Here is a 9988-nt window from a genome sequence, read left to right as displayed (position 1 = left end):
TACTGGCAACGGACTCCTGGTCAGGTAATAAGTATACCCTTGCCTGCTGCTCTTCTTGACGGTAGAAATAGCCTAAGACAGGGGTGCTCGCACTTTTTTGGCTCGAGAGCTACTTTGAAACCCAGCAAGGCCCGGAGATCTACCAGAGTTTTTTTTACAATGTTCGCGCCATCATAACATATAACATTTATGTGTACAATGTATGTTGGTGTACCTTGAGCCCCACTGAGTATAACAGGACTTACTCCTGAGTAGACATGCCTAGGATTAGGCTGTGAGGCTGCAATCCTAGCCACACTTACCTGGGAGTAAGCCCCATTGAGAACAATGGGCATTACTCCTGGCATTTCCTCCCAGAGGCACCCGAAGGGGGGGTCGGCACTCCGCGATCCACTCATTTTGCCTTGCGATCTACCGGTAGATCGCGATCCACCTATTGAGCACCCCTGGCCTAAGATGTTGAATATTTGTAAGCAATTATACAACAGTGGCTGAGGCAACATCAGATGTTAACAAAACTAGACCTGTTTCACAAACTATCTCTGTTGGAGGCTGCTAGTGGGCAGACTGTTTCCCTATTAGAAAGAAATAGAACATGAATGGGGGGGGGGGCTCAATTCCCTTTCACATTTGGGAAAAAAAATGCATTTGTCAGAATTATGCAAAGTTGCATTTTCTCAGGAATATCAAAAGTCATAAAGCTCAGACCCAAAAAAGTGAGATAGATAATAAGAGATACTTGGCATTTATAGAACATCTTTTTTCTAAGTGCTCCTGTTGCTTCACATAGATATTATTTCAAGAATGTTTACAACACCCTTACAAGGTAGGTCAGCTTTATTTATTCCTGGTATCATCACCAAGGACTGCAGATGCTAAGGAGCTACTTGTAAACAAATCTGTGCCAACCACAAACTGAGACATTTCTGTCATTCTTTCCTGATCACTTGAGAATCCGAGATATGAATTTGGAACTTCAATCTTTTAAAAGTAACAGTACATTTTTTCTACTGTAAGATCTTCACTCTACTCTGTGTGTGTCTGTGTCTGTTACCTTATAACAGGGGTGCCCAAACCCTGGCCCTGGGGCCACTTGCAGCCCTTGAGGCCTCTCAATGTGGCCCTCAGGGAGCCCCCAAACTCCAAAGAGCCTCTGGCCCTCTGGAGATTTGTTGGAGCCCACACTGGCCCGATGCAACTGCTCTGAGCGTGAGGGCAACTGTTTGATGTCTCACGTATGCTGTGGATGAGGGTTCCCTCCGCTGCTTGTTGTTTCACATCTGTGATGCAGTAGCGGCAGCAAAGGAAAGGCCAGCCTTGCTTTGTGTAAGGCCTTTTATAGGCCTTGAGCTATTGCAAGACCTTCATTCATTCATACAAGTTCCATCGTTAATATATTCATTTATGTAAACTTATGTAAATTTATTCAAATTTTAAATGTAAATTTGTTCTGTTTTCCCCCGGCCCCCAACACAGTGTCAGAAAGATGATGTGGCCCTCCTGCCAAAAACTTTGGACACCCCTGCCTTATAAGAACAATGTTTACCAGACTTCCAGATTTCCTTGTAACAGGTGATCTTGTCAATTCACCTTTGGAGCCTTTCTCACACATACGTGTGTGCTAACACTTGATTACTGTACACCTGAAGCTGGTTCATACATGACTACCCCACCCAGTGATTATTTGATGGTATGAATGTGGTGTCCAGAACTGAAGCTGTTGACCACTTGTGTGCTCCACCTGCTACCTATGGGAGACAGCCCTCCACATATACAGCTGTATGAACAGAGTCTCTCTGCAGATGTGCTAATCAATGCATGCAGTTCATTATCACCTATTTTGAGCACCTGACCAGAGTTATAGATGGTTCGCATCACTCAAATGCAGTGGTGAAATCGAAAAACGTAAGATTCCAGGACATTTGGGGGGCCCCTCCTTTGGCTCCTGGGTTCCCTTCTTGGCCCCGAGCCTGGGTACAATTTACCCCCTGCACCTTCTCCTGGGCCATGCTGTCAGTGAGCCAGGAGATGATGTGAGTGCTTACTAGAGCAGCAGACTGGAGAGGGTGGCAGACACACAGCTGGGGGCTCGTCAGTGCGTCACGCCTCCGACATTGCCACTCGATGAGGTGGTTTCACATGGTTTCATGGACAGGCTGGCCCCACTTCGGACAAATGCTGAACACATGGGTGGCAGGACTTCAAGACCATGTCAGCACCAAGCTGGCATACTCTCCTGTCCCCCTCAACCACACATTCATCGTCTGCACAAGCAATGTCAGCAGAGTGTGCACAGCCTTCCCTTGAACACCTGTGTTTGTATCACTGGGAGAGGGGGATGAACATCCCTGTTTGTATCATTGGACGGGGGTGCTGCTTTTGTTTGAATACCTTCTTAGCACTCTATGATAGTCAGAGTAGGCAGCTCCTCTTTGTTTTTCTCGTATTCCCAGTGCCTTCTCGAATGAGGCCCTGGTTGCCATTGCTATATGCAGTTAGTTAATAAGGTGGCGGTGTGTTTTGTTTTGTTTTTTAGAGCAAACTAACAAACTTGATCCCTGACGTCTCTTGAATCCATTCCCTAACCCTGTAGACCCAATCAGTTTGTGTTTACATCCCATTTGGGGCAATGTAAGGAAGGATAGTATTTAGATGCCGCCAGATGAGCTCAGGCATACTTTGCTCACAGGGTTTGTGCAGCTTGTTAATGTGGCACCCTCAGTCAGGACCCTGTGGTGTTCATTGCTCATATTGACTGCCCTCAAATGTGGGAGCCAGCTAAGTGCACTGGAAAAATCATTGCATCTGAGTTCAAAACAGGCTCCAACATGACTGACACAGTTGGGGCTTAATTAACAGGAAGTTCACATCAAGCCGAAGCCAAATGTGACGATGGAAAAGCTTGAAGACAGTGTTGGGTAAGATTGCTTTCCTCCAGTAACACCGCAAACTGGGTCAAGCTGACCCACACGGTGACACAATCTTCGGCTGGCTCAGGATCTGCACATTCAAATCTCTTGTACGTTGGCCATAGTTCAGCACAGGTGGGAACCAGTTCAAGCCTCTCCATTGTCCTCAGAAGTAAATCCCACTAAGATCAGCGGACCTGCTCCCAAATTAAGATAGGCAAGGGCTGCAGCCTGATAGGGATCCATAGGCGTCAGTATTGTATGCTTAAATTTCATCAAGGAAGGTTTTATGAACAGACCGGATCAATGCCTGGTCCACACATGCAGCTGAATGAGAGTACAGTACAGAAGTGGTAAAATGGACTGCACCACCTCAGGCTACAGGGGAGAAAAATCGCACTGTTGAATTTTCCCCTGTGTTAAAAAAATATCCCATACAAATAGACAACCAGCAGAGTAGGCCAAGAGCTGAGATTGACTGCCCAATCCTAGGCATGTCTACTCAGAAGTAAGTCCCATTAGAGTCAATGGGGCTTACTCCCAGGAAAGTGTGGATAGGATTGGGCTGTGAATTATTCTTCCTGCTGTACTAGTTTCCGGTATGCAGTGAGATATTATTATTTATTATTACTACCGCTACTACTAGGTGGAGGAGCATCTAAAGATTAGACTTCCATCCTTGCAGCCTGAAGTGGTGTCCTCCATTTAACCGCCTCTTTCTCCCATTATGTGCAGCTCAGGTGTCAACACTGGCATTGGAAGCAAGTTCCTTAGCCAGGGGGAGTCTTGGTTCAGATGAATTCTGCCTGCAGCACACCAGCTAATGATTCAAGCTGCCTTATGTCTGCCTGAGAATCAGGCTTGTGTGGGGCAGCAGTCTAATCAACAGTGAGGCAGGCCTGTGAGAAAGCTCCATGTGAATGGCGCTAGGGCTCTCCCCATAACAACGGGTTGTACCCTGAAAGAGCTTAAATGAGTTTGCTGCGGTGTTGACATTTACCAAACTTTCTCAGTGTGCACAGTCTCTCCTAACTCCATCTTGGTACCTGAGTTGAATCAGCCAGGACTTCACCCTGGAATGAATGAGGCACAGCTCCTCTAAACAAGTTGGTGCTAAGGGCCATGAATCAGCTGTAGAACTGCGCAGCGTCTGTATAGTATGCTCTTCCAGAGTCTTGCAAATTCAAGCTCTCCACCTTGGCATCATCTCGCTTGCAAGCTCTCTAGTTAGAATTGAGTTTTGTTTGTTTCTAGAGGTGCAAGTCTTCTAGAACAGTGTTTCTCAAACTGTGGGTCAGCACTCACTAGGTGGGTTGCGAGCCAATTTGAGGTGGGTCCCCATTCATTTCAATATTTTTTTAAATACGATTTAAATATTTTTTTAACTCATAGGTTAGACTTGATGCTACCATGGTATGTGACTGCATTTGGGGAAATGTTACACACCTGTACTTTTACAAGCTACTATGTATATTCTTTTAACAATGATAGTAAATGGGACTTACTCCTGGATAAGTGTGGGTAGGAATGCAGCCTAGGATTGTTAAAAATTTTTCCTGCTTGTTGATGTCACTCCCATCATGACATCACTTCTGGTGGGTCCTGATAGATTCTCATTCTAAAAAGTGGGTCCTGGTGCTAAATGTGTGAGAACCACTGTTCCAGAATAATCAATCAAGCTTCATTGCCCAGTGGCCAAGCCTCCTGAACAGTCTTTTCAAACACTTACCCCAGGACGTCTCTCCCACCAATGACTTAAGCTCACACCCTGCCATTCCTTTTGTCCCTCAGGAACCCTCTGACTAGGGTGGAGTTAAGCCTTTGCATCTTCCTGGAAGGACACATCTGAACTCAATCATACCCAGGAAACTCCTGGATGCGCTTGCAGGAGACGTTCCAGATAGCATTAATTGCCCAAGAATGCCTTTGTAATATTTGTCCAAGTTCCTATAAATACTTTTGCTTTGGAAACAGACTGCTGGCATTTTCTTCCCCACTGAAGGCATCTATGCTTCAGTGTTTGGTGGTCTTCACTCCCTCCAATAGAGAGTTCTGATCTTCTGATCTGGTGTTGTAGAAGGCCTGGTGGGCGCAAAGATCACTGTGCCACTGTGCCTGATGGAGCTGCTGTTGGAAGTGGCCAGCAGCTCCCCACATGTGCCTGACACTGCAATGGAAGAGGTAGGTCAGTTGCATGGGCACTTTCTTTCAAGGGAGGAAGAGAGAGGACCAAGAAAGGTTCAGGGGAGGGAGGGAGCGATACTAGCAGCAGTAGTATATCCCTCATCCTATCTCCCTTCCTCTAAAGACCAACAGGCAACCAGGCAGTCTCCTGGTTTTTTACTTACCTCTTGCTGGCCATCCCCCCCCCCCAACACAGCATGCAATGTGCCTTCCATTGGTGCAGCCACATGCTATGGAGTGGTGAGGGACAGGATTGGGTTGTAAGGATAGGAAACGTCTCTTCTTCTCTCTCCTAACCCTTATAACAATTCTCATCCCTTCTAAAATCCTCAATTCCCAAGGAAACTGACCTGCTACAGTAGTCCTTTGGCTTGTGGATCTACTAACCATGAAGGAGCAGAGAGAAACTGAGGGACCCAGCTGTGGGGCTACAGCTGCTGCAGAAGTCAGTTTTGGTGCACACAGGACACTTTCCATTCTAGTGTGAGCCTAAATACAATGATACTAATCTCCTGCAATGATTTTCTATATTGGGAAAATTTTAGAGAGACTTAGGAGTGTGTTTGGTTTTCTGTATCTAGGTGCCTGCGCAGGGCAGACAAGACAGACCTGACCTCTGCATTGGGAAAACTGGTAGATCTGGCTCCAAGGCTATTCCGGCTGTTGCCCCTTTCCCCCTTCCTGTTTTGCCCCATTCTACTCAGCCCCATCGCCACCCCACACTTTGTTTCACTCCCTCCCTCTTTGGGAAGTGACCCAAAAGAAACTCTGTACCTCCTGATAAAATTTCTCTCCGAGGCCCTGACTGTTAGCCTAATTAGAAGCACTTTTCTCTTCTACCTGGTCAACAGTCCCCAAACAGTCACACACTGCATTTTAGCTGCTCTAGTTAGAATTGAGTTGTGTTTAATTCTCAGACTCAGGCAGACTCAGACCTGAGGTAGTGGTAGATGTACATGTACATGTAGTTTGTATGCATCTAGTATGCATGTATGTAGTTTGTTTGGAATGGTACATGTTGTTTGTATACATGTTAGAGCAGTGTTGGCAACAGTTGTCCTGGGCAAAATCCCAGTTCTGAACATGGTGTCATTTTGAAATAAACAGTTGCATTTTCTCCTGCACTATAGCTGCATGTGTTTATGTAATATAAATTTAAACCGCTCTCACTTAAGCTCTTTAGGGGCAGAGACCTGTCAATTTTTGCATGTGAAATTTTGTAAGGTGCTTTGTACTGAGATGTGAATGTGTATTCAATAAAGAATGGTAGTAACATTGCTGGGGATAACACTCAAGTGGGGGACATATGTCATACAGAAGTGAAGTGTAGTAAAGACACATACATATACACACACATAACACACACAACCTTCAAGGAGGTATATGAAATCCAACCACTACAGAAACACCCTGTCAAAAGCACATTCCGTCACTGGACAGATGAGCATTTTGCCCCAAAGCCACAAACATTCCACAAGGCTTGATTTACTTCCAGCTGTGATAAGCCTGGCTGAAAGATAGGAAGATGGAAAGCCAAGTGTCACTTCTCCTCACAAATGCGGCTAGAATGGCTCCGGGATCCAGGTGGCCTATGTTTCTTCTCAGTCACTGTACCTCTTCCAGTTTGAGACCTTGGCCGTGCCTCAATCTGGCACCATTTTCCACAGGCCTGTGTAAACATTTGTAGAGAAAAGGAAGATAAGGGGGAAGCGTGCTCTGTAAATAACAGATTGCTGGATGCCAGCAGGCACTATTAATACATTAGAAATGTCAAATATTTCACTGCTAGAATATCGTGCAAGAAAAAAGTAAATGTGAGCATTACATGTCATGGAACGGTGGAAAAAGCCGTGGGATTACAGAAGAGGCTAAACCTCTGCTTCTTTTTGGGAAAGATGGAAATTCCAGTAAATATTATCAGAAAATATGAGCATGGCACTGGCATACCTGGGAAGAGGTCAGCAGGTGCGTGGTCTTTCCAGGGTTGCCCCAGGGCGGCACAGGGGCCAGGACCATCGCTGGAATGTGGGAAACCAGGACGATTGTGCACAGGGCAGCTCGAGCTGCAGCACCACTCCACACTGACACCAGGGCACTGCAGGCTAGAAAAAGGAAAGCTCTGCACACCCCGTGTTTTCTTGCTTGGGAAAAGAGCTTGTTGTGAACATCTGTGTTTGCTTTTACCTTTTGAAGAAATGAAAAAGCCATTTTCCTATGATTAGTTACAAAAACTTAACAACTTCAATATAATATTGAGTTCTTGCAAAGAGCTGTGGAAACCTCTGATGAACAGCTTGATCTTCTTCATTCTGCCCCTGTCCATTGATACAGTGGGGCCAACATGATGACTGCTGCAACCTATGGTGGGGAAGGGACAGTTGCATAAGTCTCCTCCAGATAAGGGGACAGTATTTCCTTACCTGAAGGCAAGACTCCACAGTGTGGGCAGGTCTACTCAGACCTTCAACAGATAAATAGTTGTTGCAAGTCTGTGTTTACCCACATCACAGGATCAGGTCTGGCTAGGGGGTTAGGATAACAGCAGCACTGGCACCGCTGATCCTGCCCCCTTCCCAGGACCCAATCCACCCCCACTCCTTCTCACCCCTGCCCTGTTTCACCTCTCCCCACCTCTGTTCCACCCTCATGCCATCCCCTCCCACTTCTCCCACTGACTTACCCACTCTGACAATCAGTGGGAAATGTGACAACACAGGTGGGAAGCTTCAGGCCTTCCTACCAGTGTTGCCAACAGCACACTGTGTAGTGCGCAGACAGAGTGCCTTTTGACACTAGTGCTGACTGCTTTATGGCAGTCAGGACCTGCAAAGCATCGGATCTGACAATGGCTGGTATCAGGGCCTAGGAGAGGGGGGTAAAGGGGGTAGTTTGTACCCCCAGAGTCAAAAACGGGGCCCAGGAGCCAAAGGAGGGGCCCCAGAAATTTCCTACGATCTTACATTTTCCTATCTATTCAGACTTGTTGCCTGCATGGGATGCTGGGGACACTACCATGAGTGTGGGGCTGCAGGTACTCGCAAGCCATATATGCTGGACCATACATGACACTTGGTAACACAGTGTCAAATCTTGGAAGAAACTGGCTGCTACAGTATCTCTTTGGCTTGTGGATCTGCTTGCCATGAAGGAGTGTTCCCCAACCTTGTTTTGCCACTCCCTATCTCCAATTCTGCTCCCCTGTCACCATCCTCCCCCACTCTGTTTCACCCCACCCCCTTTGCAAAGGGGCCCAAAAGAAACTTTGTACCCCCTGATAAAATTCCTCCCAGAGCCCTGGCTGGTATGCTTAAGATTGGACTTGAAGTCTCGGATAACAACTCAGCATGAAGGAGACTACAAGATAAGTGACAAGTGTGTCATGAGTACACTGTGGTTGGACTCTCGCTTAGGAAACAAAAAAGAATGTGATACGGGGTACAATTTCTGCTTTCTGAGATTCTCAACTTTCATATCAGAAACCTCAGCTCCTCACTCCTGTACTGCACAGCTATGAAAACGGTCCCTAAGGTGTATGGGGACCACCTTGAGTAGTCTCTGAAGACTGTGTTCAGAGGTGGAGGTGGGGGTTCAGTGGCCCCATCTATCTTCTGGCCCTTCAAATTGTTAGAATAAGCTGGCCAGATTAAGGTAAATAGTATAAGAGTCTTTCTGGATCTGGCCAAGAGCCCATCTAGTCTGGCTTCCTGTATCTCACAGTGGCCCACTTCTGGGAGATCAGAGCACACAGGACAAGAAGATACCTGTACCCTGTTGTCACCTCCTTGTATGTGGCTATCAATTACACCAGGATAAAGAACACTGTAATGAATCAGTGCTAAAGGAAGCAGTGTTAGGAGAGGTATTTGTGTGTGTGTGTGCCTCTCTTTATCTTTAGTTGTATGCAGTTGTGCACAAGCAGCAACTCCAGGTGGGAATGAGTATCACCATCTGTCTTGACACATCCAGCTTGCATCCAGTTCAACGGGCAGTAGGTGATCACGCACTCATCAGTACCCATATCAACAGTGCAAACAGAAGCTGGTTATTGTTTGCAGCTCTTCCTTGCTGGATTGTTGGAGCAAATGAAAAGGCAGCCAAAGCAGCAGCCCCCAGATGCAAAGGAAATGAGCCAAGAAAAAAAAAAAATCTCTACTATAATGTTTATTAAATAGTAATTTTAAAAGGCTTTTATACAAATCATAGAAACACAGTTTGAGTTTGTTTTTCCTTATACACTGAAGAATCACAGTAAAAGCTTTAAAGTCCACATGATCTGGCTCAGCCAGTAAACGGTTGAACTACCTTGAGCTGGTAAATGTGAGAAATTCTGTTTCCTGCATACAATATTTCTAATGGATTTTTCTCCCCATGCTTCCTTGTCGACAGTAACACCTCCCTACAAATAAGGATATCAACTACGCTGCAGCCTGCCTGTCAGTCATGACTGAGATGACCTAGAGAGGTGGGAGTAACATGTACTTTGACAAAAGCATTGGTCATACTGATTTAGATTTGTGGGTGTGTGTGAGTGTGTTTTGGAAAGGGGAAAATCACTGAAGAACTTGACTAAGCAAATATAACATATATTTGCGTATGAAGATGTATTGATGTGAATATGGACTTTTTTTTTTCCTCGCCCTGTTAAAAATACAATCAAACACAGTTTTCTGCATTAGAACAGTAAAGCACCCAGCAGAGAGGTAAAGTGAGGTATCAGCTATGCAGCATTATGGCCTGATTCCGCTCATTGAGTGCACACAGCCAAGCTCCGGTACCAACCAACATGGAATTACAAAAGTACAGTATGGGCCTGTTCAAGAGGGAGCTGGTTCCATTGTACACAGCCTTGCATGAAACTCCCTGTAGAATTCACGCAAAAGGTCAGTAGCATCCTC

This window comes from Tiliqua scincoides, chromosome 1 (assembly GCF_035046505.1).
Source record: "Tiliqua scincoides isolate rTilSci1 chromosome 1, rTilSci1.hap2, whole genome shotgun sequence".
In the NCBI taxonomy this organism is placed as follows: domain Eukaryota; kingdom Metazoa; phylum Chordata; class Lepidosauria; order Squamata; family Scincidae; genus Tiliqua; species Tiliqua scincoides.
The sequence above is the reverse complement of the archived record's forward strand: the minus strand, read 5'-3'. Positions refer to the sequence as shown.